Genomic DNA, 16,909 nt, shown 5'->3' with positions numbered 1-16,909 from the left:
TTCTTTACACTCTGCAGAGGTGTGTTGCTTTACCCATAAGAGATCTTAACCTTGGTGCCAACCGGGCAGCTTTCCCGTCCACACTTCCTTCGGTGTGAGGCCCGGTATAAGGTCTAGCCAATCATGTTCCTCCGCTACCTCGAACACCCACCCTTTGTTGCATGCCCCGACCCTAGGTCCACGTCGGTCCCATTATTCCTGTAGATTTCAAGGTGGACCCCGACCACGACGTCAGTGCTGGGCTCTACCATACACTCCTACGCCGGTAGCTGCAACCCATCATAGACCGCAATACCGTGGGGACTTAGGACTCCCCAGCCTCACCGCTTGCTCCTTCGGGCGACAAGTGTACTACGGACTATGCCGTGGGGACTTAGGACTCCCCAGCCTCACCGCTTGCCCCCTTGGATTACAAGTGTACTACGGTAAAGCGCATCCGTTGATGAACGAGAGGTGGAAACACTTTTGACTACTCCGTCCCACTCCGGATCTTATGGTTAACACGGGTATTACGGCACAAGAATCACTGGCGACATTTGTTGTTTAATCCTAGATGGATATAAACCCTTGCAATGGAACCTCCACCATATCAACACAATCCATGGTTCCATTGCCCACCACATAGTCATATTCATAGTTATGAAAGTAGTGGTTTTGGTTTTTATGCAATAGTGATAACCATAGTACTTTGCAAGTAATTTGATAGAAATACTCAAATGACATGAGCAAGTGATGAACTTGCCTGAACACTGCAAAGTTTTGCAGTTGGAAGGTGTGGACTGCCCCTTGTCCTCTGTTTCTGAAAAATAGCATCATTGTCCGATAAGGGCAATGGTTAAAGAAGCAATTATGCATGATTCCATTTTTAGGGTTTGTTTTCCCCCCTTCCGATGTCGTTGTTATTTTATGAGAGGTTAAATACTAAGAACATCTTAGAGATACTTAATTTAAGGTAAATACAACCTTGAAATATTGTCAAGGTGTTTTTGACAATCCATTTGTATTAATGGACTTATTTTTATTATTGAAAATAGTATGTGTGATTTAAATGATTATTTAAATCATCAAATGAAGACTTATTCTTATTTGTCTTCAAAAATTCTCTTTGATATTTTATTTAAATAGAGAATTTTATGTTGATCTATTTTCATATTTTTAATTATTTTTTTAGAGTTATAAATAATTTCCTATGAAATTTCAAAGTTTCTGATTTAATTGGCATTTGTGAAATACCAAATTTGCCCCTGGGCCCACCTGTCAGGGTGGCCCAGCGGTTAGATCGAACCGACCGACCCGGTCCGGCTCAACCAGCTCATTCCCCTCTCTTCCTCTCTCGCGCGACCAAACCCTAATCCTCTCCCGTCGCTCTGGCGATCAGTGGTCGCCGCCGCCGTCGCCGAATTAATCCGGCCGTCTCCGGCCAGCTCCGGCGGTGAGATCGGTCGCATCTGACTCGCCTTTCGACGGCGCATCAGATGGCCCGCGTCGATTTGTGATTGGAGGCTCTCCCTGTTCGCCCCCAACCCTACTGCGACTAGGGTTGCGCGGGTTCGCGGCGATTCGCCGCTCGCCGGCGTCCCTGGCGTTGCGGTGCCCTCCGTGGTCCCGCCGCGGTGGTGCTGGGTGTTGTGGCGCTGGTCCGGGCTTGGCTTGGCCTGGCCTGGCGCTGCCGTGCGCCCGGCGTGTGCCGCCGTGGTCGCCATGGCCGTGTCCTTTGTCTGCTCACCTGTAAGTGCTCTTCTCTCTCTCTCTCTTTCTTCTGTTCCTCCTCCTTCGTCTAGCTAGAAATGCGGCTGCTCCTCCTTATGGAGAGGCCATGCCTTGCTGCTACTACTGCGCTACTAGCTGTTGCTGCTGTGCGTATGCTGCTGTGCCTTTGTTGCTGCCATGGATTGCTAGCTGCTGCTGCTCTTCTAACTTTGCTCTATGCACTACTGTTGTATGCTATACTCCTACTGTGGCCCTCCTGTGATTGCTCATGAGCATCCAGTGATGCTCATGGCCTACTGGCTTGCTCCTGTGATAACTACTGCCACAAGGATATCCTGTGTGTGCATAATCTTGACCCTGGCTTGATCATTATGCATGATCCTTGTAGTATGCAAGTGCCAGTGTCTCTGTTCTTGATGCTATCTTTACCAATTACTCAAGTGCATTCATTTATGGTATTCTGGCTTGTTTGCAGTGTGCAATTCTTGTAAATTTACAAGAGCCAGTGCCCCAGGGTGCTCTTCTGTGTGCTATAATTTATAGACATGCTCCCTTGAGCATACCTGTTACAAGATATCACCATCCTTGGATGGTTTGCTCCTGTATAGGATTGATTTAATTATCTGTGATATATTTGTTCATGTCCTGTGGCTGATCTATTTGTCTGGTTCATGTGTTGATGTTATGCTTGGCTGTAGTGATCTGTAGCATGAGCAAGTGATGCTTTGATGATCAATGGATCATTACTTGCTTGTGAGCAAGTGTGTGCTTCTCTCTGTGATTCACTGGTGCTCAACCAGTGCTGCTTGTGCTTTATACAGGCTTGGCCTGGTGTGTACTGTTGTTGACTTAAGCAACTGCTGTTGCTTGCAGTGATCCATTGGATCACTGCAAAGCCCTGGTGCTTTGATTTATTTGTTTAGTTCACTTATCTGTATTTGCCTGAATTTTACTGAAGTGGATAAGTGATGTGATCTGCTTTGCAGTTGTGATCATCCAATTAATTGTGACAGGGCTAGATGGATGCCAACACTCAGTTGTGTACCCTAGCCCTCTACTGAATCCAAATGGATAATGATGTGTAGGTTCTTGTGCTGGCTGTGGGTTGAGGTAGCCCTGGCAGCACTGTGATGCTGTCAAGGGTAGCTCCCTTCTTCTGTGGCTTGCTCTAGTTGGTAATTGCTTGCTGGATTTGAACAACTGCTCACTGGCTTGATCCAATACTGGACTTCCAGTGGCTTTTGATGTTGAGAAATTATATAGACAAGGATTTGTCTATAGTCTGATGGCCTAGCTAGCTGTAGGTGCTTAGTGTGTGGGCTAGGCTAGCTATGAATTCATTCTTGGCTGGATTCCTTTAGTTATGCACTGATTTGCATAACTGATGTTCCCATAGGATGATTACCTAGTGGTCTTACCCATAATTGCTTGCACCAAATGGCTTGGTAGCCAGATGATGACACAAACAGGGTATTCTACCCTTCTGTGCTCCTGTGATGCATTGTATGCTTATTTATGAGCAAAACTTGGTTTTGCTCAGGTTGATTTGGTTTATACCTCACTCCAGCTCCTAGATTGTTTGTTGGTGTAGAGGATTTCTTCAGTGTTGAGCTTGTGCTTGCCCTGCTCCTCCTTGCAATCTTGTGGTGCTTGATTTAGTGCTGTGGTGAGTTAGGCAGATTGAATAGCAGTGGCTGTTCTTGTGTTCTTGTGTTCTTGTGTTCTTGGTGACTTACCCAGTGAAGCCTGTCGATGGATATGGCTTAGGGTTTACTGTGGAGGTTTTTATGTGGCCTTCTCCTTCCTCTCTGGTCGACAACAAGGCCTGTAGCTTGTGGTGACTCACCGGCTTTGTGTGTCTTTGTTCGGCATGCACACATGCGGTGTGAGCTGCTGTGTGTGTGTGTGTGCACACGATCCTTTGAACTTGGCTTGGAGAGGATCAGCTCGGCAGAGCTGTGAGCATATCCACTCTGTTGCCACTTTCTTTCTAACCTGCCAAGTGGCAATGCCACTTGGCATAATTGTTGCTTTGCTTTGTTATGTGCAGGGAATCAAGATGATGATCAAATGAATATGGAGGTCATCAAATCCAAGATCAAGTGAAGATGATCTTGTAGTATTTAGGATAGGATCCATCCTTGTACTTTTCTTTTTATTTTCTTTTATTTTTCAATTTTCTCCAATTCTTGTAATGTGTTGTAAAATTCATTTATTTCCATTATGAATATTGTAAAGACAATGTATCTTGTGTGTTAATCAATAAAGCTCAAGGTTTTCTCTAATGAGCTTGTCTTATTGTTTAAATTATTCATAATGTGTGTTATGTATTATTTACTTAATGAATTTCCTCACAATTCAAATATTTAGGGTAATTATTTAATACTTGAGTTTAAAATTCAAATTTAACTTTGGTTTGAATTCAACCATGCCACTTCATTTAGAATTCAATCATGCAACTTAAGTTTGATGCAAACTCTCCCCTCTCTTCTCAAAACCCTAAACTAGTTAAGTGAGATGCAAGTTTGTCGCACTCTCGAAACCCTAACCCTGTAAGGTGTCGAGAGAGAAACTTATTCCCCTTCGATGCAGTTTTTGTTTAAAAGCGCGAAATTTCCCCAGAATTTACCATGCAATGCACATCCCTTTCTAAAATCTACCCCTCGATCGTCTCTAAACCTGGGACATTACAGCCTTTCCCCCTTAAAGAAAACTTCGTCCCGAAGTTGTGGTTGTAATACCTGAAGAGTTCGGGGTATGTTTTCCTCAGGTCTTCCTCTTTTTCCCAGGTGGCTTCCCTCTCGGGGTGATGCTTCCATTGTATTTTGCAATACTTGATAGCTTTATTTCGGAGTTGTTTCCAGCTCTCCTCGAGAATCTTGGCTAGCTTCTCGATGTAAGTCAAGTCTGGTTGTAACTCGAGCTCATCATGTGATACTGGTTCATCTGGGGTCTTTAAGCATTTTCGGAGTTGTGACACATGGAATACATTGTGAACTTGAGCTAGCCTTCCTGGTAGATCCAATTCAAAGGCTAAACCTCGGTTCTGACTCAGTATCTTGAAAGGTCCTATATATCTAGGACTGAGCTTTCCTTTTACTCCAAACCTCTGGAGTCCTTTCATCGGGCTTACCTTAAGATAAACCATGTCTCCAACTCGTGGCTCCCATGTTCTCCTCTTCTGATCGGCATAACTCTTTTGCCTACTTTGGGCTATCTTGAGCCTATCTCTGATAATGTCAATGATTTGTTGTTTTTCCTTAACATAATCAGGGTTGAACTCTTTGCTTGCTCCGGCTTCATACCAACATATCGGTGATCTACACTTTCTTCCATACAGAGCTTCAAATGGTGCCATCTTGATGCTGCTTTGATAGCTATTATTGTATGAAAACTCTGCTAGTGGTAAGTGCTCCTCCCATGATCCTCCGAAGTCTAGGGCACAAGCCCTAAGCATATCTTCTAAGATCTGGTTGGTTCTCTCGGTTTGTCCACCTGTCTGGGGATGATAAGCGGTACTATAGTCCAACTGGGATCCTAAAGCTTCGTGTAGTTGCTTCCAGAATGCTGATGTGAACACGGATCCTCGATCCGACACGATCTTCTTAGGCACTCCATGCTTACTCACGATCTCTTTGATGTAAAGATCGATGAGTTTCTCTCCTTTATCCTGCTGATTTACCGCTAAGAAGTGGGCGCTCTTCGTCAACCGGTCCACGATTACCCATATCATGTCCTTCTTTTTATTAGTCATGGGTAGTCCGGTGATGAAATCCATCCCTATTTCCTCCCATTTCCACTCTGGAATAGGTAAAGGTTGTAACTTTCCTGCCGGACTCTGGTGTTCAGCCTTCACTCTCTGGCAGGTATGGCATTCTGCCACATATTGTGCTATCTCTCTCTTCATATTATTCCACCAGAATAATTCCTTTAGATCCATGTACATCTTTGTACTTCCCGGATGTATGGAATATGGTGTTTGATGAGCTTCCCGGAGTATTACTTCCTTAATTTCAGCAATATCCGGAACGCAAATTCTTTTCTGGAACCATAAAGATCCAGATTCCCCGCGGTGAAATTCTGATGGTCTTCCCTTATCTATTCTTCTCATCTCCTCCACGATGAATGGATCGTCCAGCTGACCCATCATGATCTCATTCTTCAGGTTAACATTTAACTCATTGGCTACTTGCAACGCCGATAATCCTTCATGAGCTTCCTTCTCCCAAAGTTGTATTTGGGCTTGGCTTATTTCCTTCCTCAACTCCGGTGATATTTCTTGTTCCACTCCTCCGGTACTCTTCCTACTCAGGGCATCTGCTACGACATTGGCCTTCCCTGGAGTGTAATTGATAGTCAAATCATAATCCTTGATCAATTCTAGCCATCTTTTCTGCCTCATGTTGAGTTCCTTCTGAGTGAAGAAATATTTGAGGCTTTTATGGTCGGTGTAGAGCTCACACTTAGCTCCATAGAGAAAATGTCTCCAAGTTTTGAGTGCAAATACGACTGCTGCTAATTCCAAGTCATGTGTTGGATAGTTTACTTCATGAGGTCTGAGTTGCCTCGATCCATAAGATATCACTTTCCGATCTTGCATGAGTACGCAACCCAATCCATGCTTGGATGCGTCACAGTACACGGTGTAATCCTTGCCAACTTCCTAATCGCTAACACCGGTGCCGTGGTGAGTTTCTCCTTCGAGTTTGAAAACTCTTCTCACTCCTCCTCTGACCACACGAATGGTGTGTTCTTCCTTAACAGCTTTGTCATTGGTCCTGCTATCTTAGAGAATCCTTCAATGAATCTCCGATAATATCCTGCCATTCCTAGGAATCCTCGGATTTCCTTGACAGTCTTGGGTGCTTCCCATTCTAGAACTGCTGCTACCTTACTCGGGTTAACAGCTATTCCATCTTTACTAATAACATGACCAAGAAATTCCACTTGATCTAGCCAAAATTCACACTTACTAAGTTTGGCATAGAGTTGATGTTCCCTTAGTGTTTGCAATACTAATCTCAAATGCTCGGTATGTTCGGCCTTGTTCTTGGAATATATCAAGATATCATCGATAAATACGATGACAAACTTGTCTAGATATGGCATGAAGATCTTATTCATGAGATTCATGAATATTGCTGGGGCATTGGTCAATCCAAAAGGTACTACGAGGTATTCATGGTGTCCATACCTTGAGACAAAGGCAGTTTTCGGAACGTCTTCCTTCTTGATCTTTATCTGGTGATAACCGGATCTTAGATCAATCTTGGAAAAGACTCCCGCGCCTCTAACTTGATCAAATAGATCTTGTATTCTTGGAAGTGGATACTTGTTCTTGATTGTTACGTTGTTCAAGTTCCTGTAGTCTCCGCACATCCTTCTTCCTCCATCTCTTTTATCCACGAAGATCACAGGTGATCCCCATGGTGAAACACTCTCTTGAATTAATCCCTTTTGTTCCAAGTCATCCAGTTGCTCCTTAAGTTCTTTCAACTCCTTGGGCCCCATCTTATATGGTGCTTTAGCAATCGGAGCTGTTCCTGGGATTAGGTCGATAGTGAATTCTATCTCCCTATCTGGTGGCATACCAGGTAATTCCGCAGGAAACACATCCTGGAATTCATTCACTACAGGTATATCTTCTAACTTCACCTCCTTCATGCTGTTCAGCTGTAGCTCAACTTCAATTTGTGTGTGTTTGTCGCCTTGGTAGATCATTCTACTTCCATCGGGGCTTTTCAAAGATACTGTCTTGTTCACACAGTCGATCAATGCTCCATTAGCTTCCAACCAGTTCATACCAAGAATGACATCAATGTCCTTCATCGGTAAAATGAACAGGTCCGCGTCAAACGCGCACTTATTGATCATGATGACTTGTTTTTGTTTGGTATGGGTTACTACTATCGTTCCCCCCGCGGAAAGTATGGTTATAGGTGTATCTAACTTAGTGCAACTAATCCCATGTTTGGTGATGAATTGTTGAGAAATGAATGATGTAGTTGCACCAGTATCAAAAAGTACTTTGCCAGGATGAGTGAGTATCTGGAGCGTACCTATCACCGCCTGGTCGGAGTTGACCACCTCCTCCAGACTGGTACAGTTCAGCTTACCGAAGGGCTTCTTATTCTTCCAGTTCCCTCCGGTGTTTCCTCCTCGACCTCCACCTCCTCCAGACTGACCTCCTCCTGTGTTTCTCTTGTGGCAGTCCTTCAGCATGTGCCCCTCCTGGCGACAACCAAAGCATATAATCCTTGGTTTCTTGCAATCCTTGGCGAAATGCCCTGTGAGTCCACAACTCCTGCAAACGATTTGATTTGCAGTCTGAAATGCCTGATTCTTCCTACTACCGTAGTAGTTGCTGTTGTTGTTGTATCTGGGCTTGAAACTCAAGCTGGTATTAGGCTTGTTACTAACAAACCTCTTAGGCTCAAACTTGGCCTTTTTCTGCTTCTCCTCCTGCAATTGTTTGAAATCATCTTCCAGAGTGATGGCTGCATCCACCAACTCTTGAAACTCCGTCGCTCTCATCATACGGAACTGAACTTTGAACTGGGGACTTAACCCCCTCAGAAATCTCTTCTTCTTCTTGTCCTCGGTGTTGACTTCTTCAACAGCGTACCGGGACAGCTTTGAGAATTCCCTGACATAAGTCAGGATTGCCTTGTCCTTCTGCTCGAGACTTTCAAACTCTCGACGCTTCAGTTCCACAATACTTTCAGGGACATTAGATTCCCTGAACTTCCTCGTGAATTCCTCCCAGGTAAATACCTTTCCAGCCAGATAAACGGCTACAATATTGTCCCACCATGATGCGGCAGGTCCACACAGCAGATGGGTAGCGTAACGGACCTTCTCTTGATCGTTACATCCAACAGTATTGAGCTTTCGCTCAGTATCCATAAGCAGTCTTCCGCGTCCATTGGCTCGGGCGCGTATGCGAAAGATATAGGCTTGGTGTTTTGGAAGTCTGCTAATGTGACTCCCGGGTTCTCAGGTCTCTCCACCCTGTTCTGCTGCAGCAAATCTTGGAAGAATTTGTTCTGCTGCTCCAGTGTTACACGCTGTCTCTCCTCTACCAGCTGCATGTACTGGATAAAATTTTGCTGCGTCATGGGTGGTGGTGGTGGTGAAAACTGATCTCTGGCTGCACCCTCAGCCTCTTCCTTTTGTTTTGCTTCGCGCTCCATGCGCTGTGCTTCGGTCTCGTCTCCTAGCGTTCCCGACATAACCCCCTAGTTCTGCAACACAAGATGATACTCATAATTACTCCATGCGCAAGTTTTCTGAGCTCAACTTTGTGCACAGAACTAGTCACGCAATGGAAATCAAGAAGCAAATCCAAATCATACAAAACATATATCCTGTATATACATACTTAAGTGGTCTTATTACAATACTCAAGTCGATGTGAGTATGCAAACTCACTTATTAAAGTATATGTACAAATTTATACAAATATTACATACTATAATACACGTGGTACTTGTGTATTATAGCCTCGCCTCCCTTGGTGGACTCTAGTCGATCTTCACTCCCGGTACATCCCAGGCTTCCATCCGGTCGAACGTGTCGTCCTCCTGATAGACCCTGGAACATAAGGTCTCCCTGTTGGCTGGTAATCCGAATCAGATGATAATCCTAGGGAGAAATCAGTGTTCACAAACTGATCGTTGAGTGCATCATAGTCCACCCATCGGGTGTACTCCCCTGTAGCTCCACCATAGGTGTTTCCAACACTCGTACTCGACTCAACCTGTGTCGGATACCCTCCATCCATTCCTTCATTACTAGGATAGCTCTGGTTCTGGGTTGTGGTGTCATCATTCATCTCCCCATCATAATACACAGAAGTACTATGAGTTCCAGTATCAGATCCCCAACGCCAACCCGTGGAATTCTCGATAGGAGTCTCGGAACGCTGATTGTTTCCGGATTCCTCTCCGCCCTCGTATCCTCCATAGGAACTACCCAGATAGTTCCTAGGTGTAACAGGTGTAGGTTCACGCTCAAGTGGATCAATACTAATGTAGTCACCAGCTGAGTAAACTGGTGTGTGCACCACATTCTCCATAGGTTCTTTCCCCCCACTCTCCTCCTTGGGTTCAGTAAATTCCTCCAGCATTGTATCAATTGCTCCTATCAGATGATGGTTCAACTGAAAGAGTAATGATATAAAGTTGCGGCTATTATCCATATATTTTGCAGCTGCTATCGGTTTGCGTTTGGCATATTTGTAGTGGTTGAGCATGGGATCTTCTTCCTCCTGATTATGAGGAATATGGGAGAACTCGGAATCCATAAGCTCTTTCGTCTTATGTTCCCGTATGTCGGTTATGGCTCTCATAACAGCTATATGGTAGGCTGTGTTGATTGTCCTAGCTTCCCCTGCTGGCATGACTACGCTCATTCCCAGAGATTCGGGAAGTCGCAGTCCTACCCTACACTTGGCCAATACAGTACCATCATAGTACATGTATTTCTTTACCTGAATCTGGGGATCACACCCAAATTCAAGTAACATGGCTCGTAGAATATCCGCAAGTCCTCCTTGGTATTCACTCAGTGTGGAATCCATCACTTTCACGTTTCGTCCGGGTCGTGAACTTGCCATGTTGGCTGTAGAAAAAGAAAGATTATAAGATTAGTAATAATGCATCATAATAGAGATAATAAAGAATTATCGCACTAAAAGATATGATTGTTGTATTCTCAATTGAATATACACCATATTTTTAGAGAATTCTTTACTAGTCCTATTTGACTCCTAACGTTTGGTCCCATTTACTAGGTTCCAACCTAAGGTCAAAGCTTTTGCTCTGATACCAACTGTGGTGACCCTGCATACCACTGCATGTTGTAGTATGCCAGTCGTTGATATAACATTCACGAAGTACCATTCCGCAAATATTACATCCCTCAGAGTAGTACAGCAGAACATAGCAGGTCCATAACTCATTCATTTATTATTACAACTATCATACACATGTCATCTTGGAGCTCCTCTTGGGTCCTAAGAGGAATACTCCTGGGTTCGAGGCGAACCCAACTTAACTTATAATATAAGAGTCTCATCAAGTTATACATTTATTTCCTCGAGCAGCTAAATACTAAGAGTTCGGGCTGCTCGGTTACTACTACTACTGGGTATCTCTAGGCTTGATCTCCTCCGGAAGCCTCCCCGGATCCGTAGACAATGAGGTAGTCTACGCCTTCTATACCTCCAGAGAGGTCTGGTTCTTCATAGCCGATGATCTCGGCTCCTTCATTGTTGTCACAGTCCTCCTCCAGACGATTCAGACAATCTAAGCATGGGATTTAAGAGTGGTATGAGTACGAGCGTACTCAACAAGTTCATTATAGATAAGAGGTGTTTAATGCTCTAGCTACGATATTAGACCAGAAAGTCTAATACCAATGCAAATTTTGATAAACATTTCTTCAAGAGATTGTTTTTATTTCAAAGAGCTATGTCCGTCAGCCTTCACCGGTTTACTAGAACTTCATGGAGCTCCTTTCCGGCCGCGTTCGCAGTTCCTCATCCCGGAACAGGAGTGCACAGTCACAGTTCTTTACACTCTGCAGAGGTGTGTTGCTTTACCCATAAGAGATCTTAACCTTGGTGCCAACCGGGCAGCTTTCCCGTCCACACTTCCTTCGGTGTGAGGCCCGGTATAAGGTCTAGCCAATCATGTTCCTCCGCTACCTCGAACACCCACCCTTTGTTGCATGCCCCGACCCTGGGTCCACGTCGGTCCCATTATTCCTGTAGATTTCAAGGTGGACCCCGACCACGACGTCGATCTTGGGCTCTACCATACACTCCTACGCCGGTAGCTGCAACCCATCATAGACCGCAATACCGTGGGGACTTAGGACTCCCCAGCCTCACCGCTTGCTCCTTCGGGCGACAAGTGTACTACGGACTATGCCGTGGGGACTTAGGACTCCCCAGCCTCACCGCTTGCCCCCTTGGATTACAAGTGTACTACGGTAAAGCGCATCCGTTGATGAACGAGAGGTGGAAACACTTTTGACTACTCCGTCCCACTCCGGATCTTATGGTTAACACGGGTATTACGGCACAAGAATCACTGGTGACATTTGTTGTTTAATCCTAGATGGATATAAACCCTTGCAATGGAACCTCCACCATATCAACACAATCCATGGTTCCATTGCCCACCACATAGTCATATTCATAGTTATGAAAGTAGTGGTTTTGGTTTTTATGCAATAGTGATAACCATAGTACTTTGCAAGTAATTTGATAGAAATACTCAAATGACATGAGCAAGTGATGAACTTGCCTGAACACTGCAAAGTTTTGCAGTTGGAAGGTGTGGACTGACCCTTGTCCTCTGTTTCTGAAAAATAGCATCATTGTCCGATAAGGGCAATGGTTAAAGAAGCAATTATGCATGATTCCATTTTTAGGGTTTGTTTTCCCCCCTTCCGATGTCGTTGTTATTTTATGAGAGGTTAAATACTAAGAACATCTTAGAGATACTTAATTTAAGGTAAATACAACCTTGAAATATTGTCAAGGTGTTTTTGATAATCCATTTGTATTAATGGACTTATTTTTATTATTGAAAATAGTATGTGTGATTTAAATGATTATTTAAATCATCAAATGAAGACTTATTCTTATTTGTCTTCAAAAATTCTCTTTGATATTTTATTTAAATAGAGAATTTTATGTTGATCTATTTTCATATTTTTAATTATTTTTTTAGAGTTATAAATAATTTCCTATGAAATTTCAAAGTTTCTGATTTAATTGGCATTTGTGAAATACCAAATTTGCCCCTGGGCCCACCTGTCAGGGTGGCCCAGCGGTTAGATCGAACCGACCGACCCGGTCCGGCTCGACCAGCTCATTCCCCTCTCTTCCTCTCTCGCGCGACCAAACCCTAATCCTCTCCCGTCGCTCTGGCGATCCCTGGTCGCCGCCGCCGTCGCCGAATTAATCCGCCGTCTCCGGCCAGCTCCGGCGGTGAGATCGGTCGCATCCGACTCGCCTTTCGACGGCGCATCGGATGGCCCGCGTCGATTTGCGATTGGAGGCCCTCCTGTTCGCCCCCAACCCTCTGCGACTAGGGTTGCGCGGGTTCGCGGCGGTCGCCGCTCGCCGGCGTCCACAGAGTTGCGGTGCCCTCCGTGGTCCCGCCGCGGTGGTCTTTGGGTGTTGTGGCGCTGGTCCGGGCTTGGCTTGGCCTGGCTTTGCGCTGCCGTGCGCCGGCGTGTGCCGCCGTGGTCGCCATGGACGTGTCCGTTGTCTGCTCACTGTAAGTGCTCTTCTCTCTCTCTTTCTTGTTCCTCCTCCTTCGTCTAGCTAGAAATGCGGCTGCTCCTCCTTATGGAGAGGCCATGCCTTCTTTGCTACTCTTTGCGCTACTAGCTGTTGCTTCTTTGTGTTCTTTGTTCTTTGTGCGTATCTTCTTTGTGCCTTTCTTTCTTGCCATGGATTGCTAGTCTTCTTTGCTCTTGTAACTTTGCTCTATGCACTACTGTTGTATGCTATACTCCTACTGTGGCCCTCCTGTGATTGCTCATGAGCATCCAGTGATGCTCATGGCCTACTGGCTTGCTCCTGTGATAACTACTGCCACAAGGATATCCTGTGTGTGCATAATCTTGACCCTGGCTTGATCATTATGCATGATCCTTGTAGTATGCAAGTGCCGGTGTCTGCTTCTTGATGCTATCTTTACCAATTACTCAAGTGCATTCATTTATGGTATTCTGGCTTGTTTGCAGTGTGCAATTCTTGTAAATTTACAAGAGCCAGTGCCCCAGGGTGCTCTTCTGTGTGCTATAATTTATAGACATGCTCCCTTGAGCATACCTGTTACAAGATATCACCATCCTTGGATGGTTTGCTCCTGTATAGGATTGATTTAATTATCTGTGATATATTTGTTTATGTCCTGTGGCTGATCTATTTGTCTGGTTCATGTGTTGATGTTATGCTTGGCTGTAGTGATCTGTAGCATGAGCAAGTGATGCTTTGATGATCAATGGATCATTACTTGCTTGTGAGCAAGTGTGTGCTTCTCTCTGTGATTCACTGGTGCTCAACCAGTGCTGCTTGTGCTTTATACAGGCTTGGCCTGGTGTGTACTGTTGTTGACTTAAGCAACTGCTGTTGCTTGCAGTGATCCATTGGATCACTGCAAAGCCCTGGTGCTTTGATTTATTTGTTTAGTTCACTTATCTGTATTTGCCTGAATTTTACTGAAGTGGATAAGTGATGTGATCTGCTTTGCAGTTGTGATCATCCAATTAATTGTGACAGGGCTAGATGGATGCCAACACTCAGTTGTGTACCCTAGCCCTCTACTGAATCCAAATGGATAATGATGTGTAGGTTCTTGTCTTGTTTGTGGGTTGAGGTAGCCACAGCAGCACCTTGTGATGCTGTCAAGGGTAGCTCCCTTCTTCTGTGGCTTGCTCTAGTTGGTAATTGCTTGCTGGATTTGAACAACTGCTCACTGGCTTGATCCAATACTGGACTTCCAGTGGCTTTTGATGTTGAGAAATTATATAGACAAGGATTTGTTTATAGTCTGATGGCCTAGCTAGCTGTAGGTGCTTAGTGTGTGGGCTAGGCTAGCTATGAATTCATTCTTGGCTGGATTCCTTTAGTTATGCACTGATTTGCATAACTGATGTTCCCATAGGATGATTACCTAGTGGTCTTACCCATAATTGCTTGCACCAAATGGCTTGGTAGCCAGATGATGACACAAACAGGGTATTCTACCCTTCTGTGCTCCTGTGATGCATTGTATGCTTATTTATGAGCAAAACTTGGTTTTGCTCAGGTTGATTTGGTTTATACCTCACTCCAGCTCCTAGATTGTTTGTTGGTGTAGAGGATTTCTTCAGTGTTGAGCTTGTGCTTGCCCTGCTCCTCCTTGCAATCTTGTGGTGCTTGATTTAGTGCTGTGGTGAGTTAGGCAGATTGAACAGCAGTGGCTGTTCTTGTGTTCTTGTGTTCTTGTGTTCTAGGTGACTTACCCAGTGAAGCCTGTCGATGGATATGGCTTAGGGTTTACTGTGGAGGTTTTTATGTGGCCTTCTCCTTCGTCTCTGGTCGACAACAAGGCCTGTAGCTTGTGGTGACTCACTGGCCTGTGTGTGTTGTTCAGCATGCACACATGCAGTGTGAGCTGCCTGTGTGTGTGTGTGTGCACCTGATCCTTTGAACTTGGCTTGGAGAGGATCAGCTCGGCAGAGCTGTGAGCATATCCACTCTGTTGCCACTTTCTTTCTAACCTGCCAAGTGGCAATGCCACTTGGCATAATTGTTGCTTTGCTTTGTTATGTGCAGGGAATCAAGATGATGATCAAATGAATATGGAGGTCATCAAATCCAAGATCAAGTGAAGATGATCTTGTAGTATTTAGGATAGGATCCATCCTTGTACTTTTCTTTTTATTTTCTTTTATTTTTCAATTTTCTCCAATTCTTGTAATGTGTTGTAAAATTCATTTATTTCCATTATGAATATTGTAAAGACAATGTATCTTGTGTGTTAATCAATAAAGCTCAAGGTTTTCTCTAATGAGCTTGTCTTATTGTTTAAATTATTCATAATGTGTGTTATGTATTATTTACTTAATGAATTTCCTCACAATTCAAATATTTAGGGTAATTATTTAATACTTGAGTTTAAAATTCAAATTTAACTTTGGTTTGAATTCAACCATGCCACTTCATTTAGAATTCAATCATGCAACTTAAGTTTGATGCAAACTCTCCCCTCTCTTCTCAAAACCCTAAACTAGTTAAGTGAGATGCAAGTTTGTCGCACTCTCGAAACCCTAACCCTGTAAGGTGTCGAGAGAGAAACTTGTTCCCCTTCGATGCAGTTTTTGTTTAAAGCGCGAAATTTCCCCAGAATTTACCATGCAATGCACATCCCTTTCTAAAATCTACCCCTCGATCGTCTCTAAACCTGGGACATTACACCTTTGGTATATCATGATCACGTGTGTAATCATGCACAACATGATTATAGAGGATGATCGCGGAAAAGATGTGGATCATACCCACTACGACTTGATGGGGGTTCCCGTGCAAGTGACGAGGTCCGCACATAGGATTGCCCGATTCATTGCCTCATACCATGCCATTCGGTGCAACGACACACATGATGATCTTCAAAAAGATCTCATGGAAGAATGGTGGAATTGGAATGGACAACAATAGTTCCATATTTGTTGTATTTGTTTGAAAACTATGTGTTGTATTGTCTCAAAACCATGTTGTATTGTTGTATGTGTTGTATTTGGTGTGAAGTATTGTTGTGAACAATGTATTGTATTTGGATGGTACAATATATTTGTGAATTTTTATATATTGTTTGATCTTCTTGGATGCATATTTGTGTGTGTTTGCTGTTTGCGCCGCGTCCGCGCGCTGCAAAATGGCGCGTCCGGCGGAGGTGCTATTTTACCGCGCCAACGCGCGCTGCAAAATGGCGCACCCGGCGGAGGAGAAATCGATCCGGCGCGCGGCAACGGTATAGCGCGCGCAGATTTTTGCTTTTAGCGCGCCACGATATAGCGCGCCTACTGGAGATGCTCTAACACCCATAAGTAGCACAGATGCACCTCTGGATGAGTCCCAAAGCCATATATAACATAGACTGCCAGAAATTATTGAGCCAATAATCTTCAAAATCAGACTTCATACTCTAATACAAATAAAATCTAACTTATATTCTGCAATACTATTATTTTTGATAAAAAGTTCTTCTCTAACTCCCCCAACCCTCTACCATTCCATAATGAAACTATACATGGAAAACAAAAATGATTTTAACTAAATTTACTTCTAATATTGGTTTTTACAGTAAACGCTGATAGTGAAACCCTACTACCTCTAGTTCTATGTAACGAAGCTAGTAATTTAATGGTAGCATCAAGGTCGGCATCTTCCTCATTTAAACTATCACGATCAGTATCCGAGAATACACATCATATACAGCCTTTTGTCAGGTTTACCATTTTTCTCACTTCTAGTTCCAGCTAATAACAAATTACATCTAGCTACTTGTACTTGTTTAATCATTGAAGCTGTTTTTTCAACTTCTGCACACCGTGCAATTTTAGATGATCAAAATGTACAAGATATTCAGGAAATCGAATGCTCCTAGTATTAGCAAAACCGCGGTTCGGTCGG

The sequence above is a fragment of the Lolium perenne genome, chromosome 2, assembly GCF_019359855.2.
Source record: "Lolium perenne isolate Kyuss_39 chromosome 2, Kyuss_2.0, whole genome shotgun sequence".
NCBI lineage: Eukaryota > Viridiplantae > Streptophyta > Magnoliopsida > Poales > Poaceae > Lolium > Lolium perenne.
The sequence above is the reverse complement of the archived record's forward strand: the minus strand, read 5'-3'. Positions refer to the sequence as shown.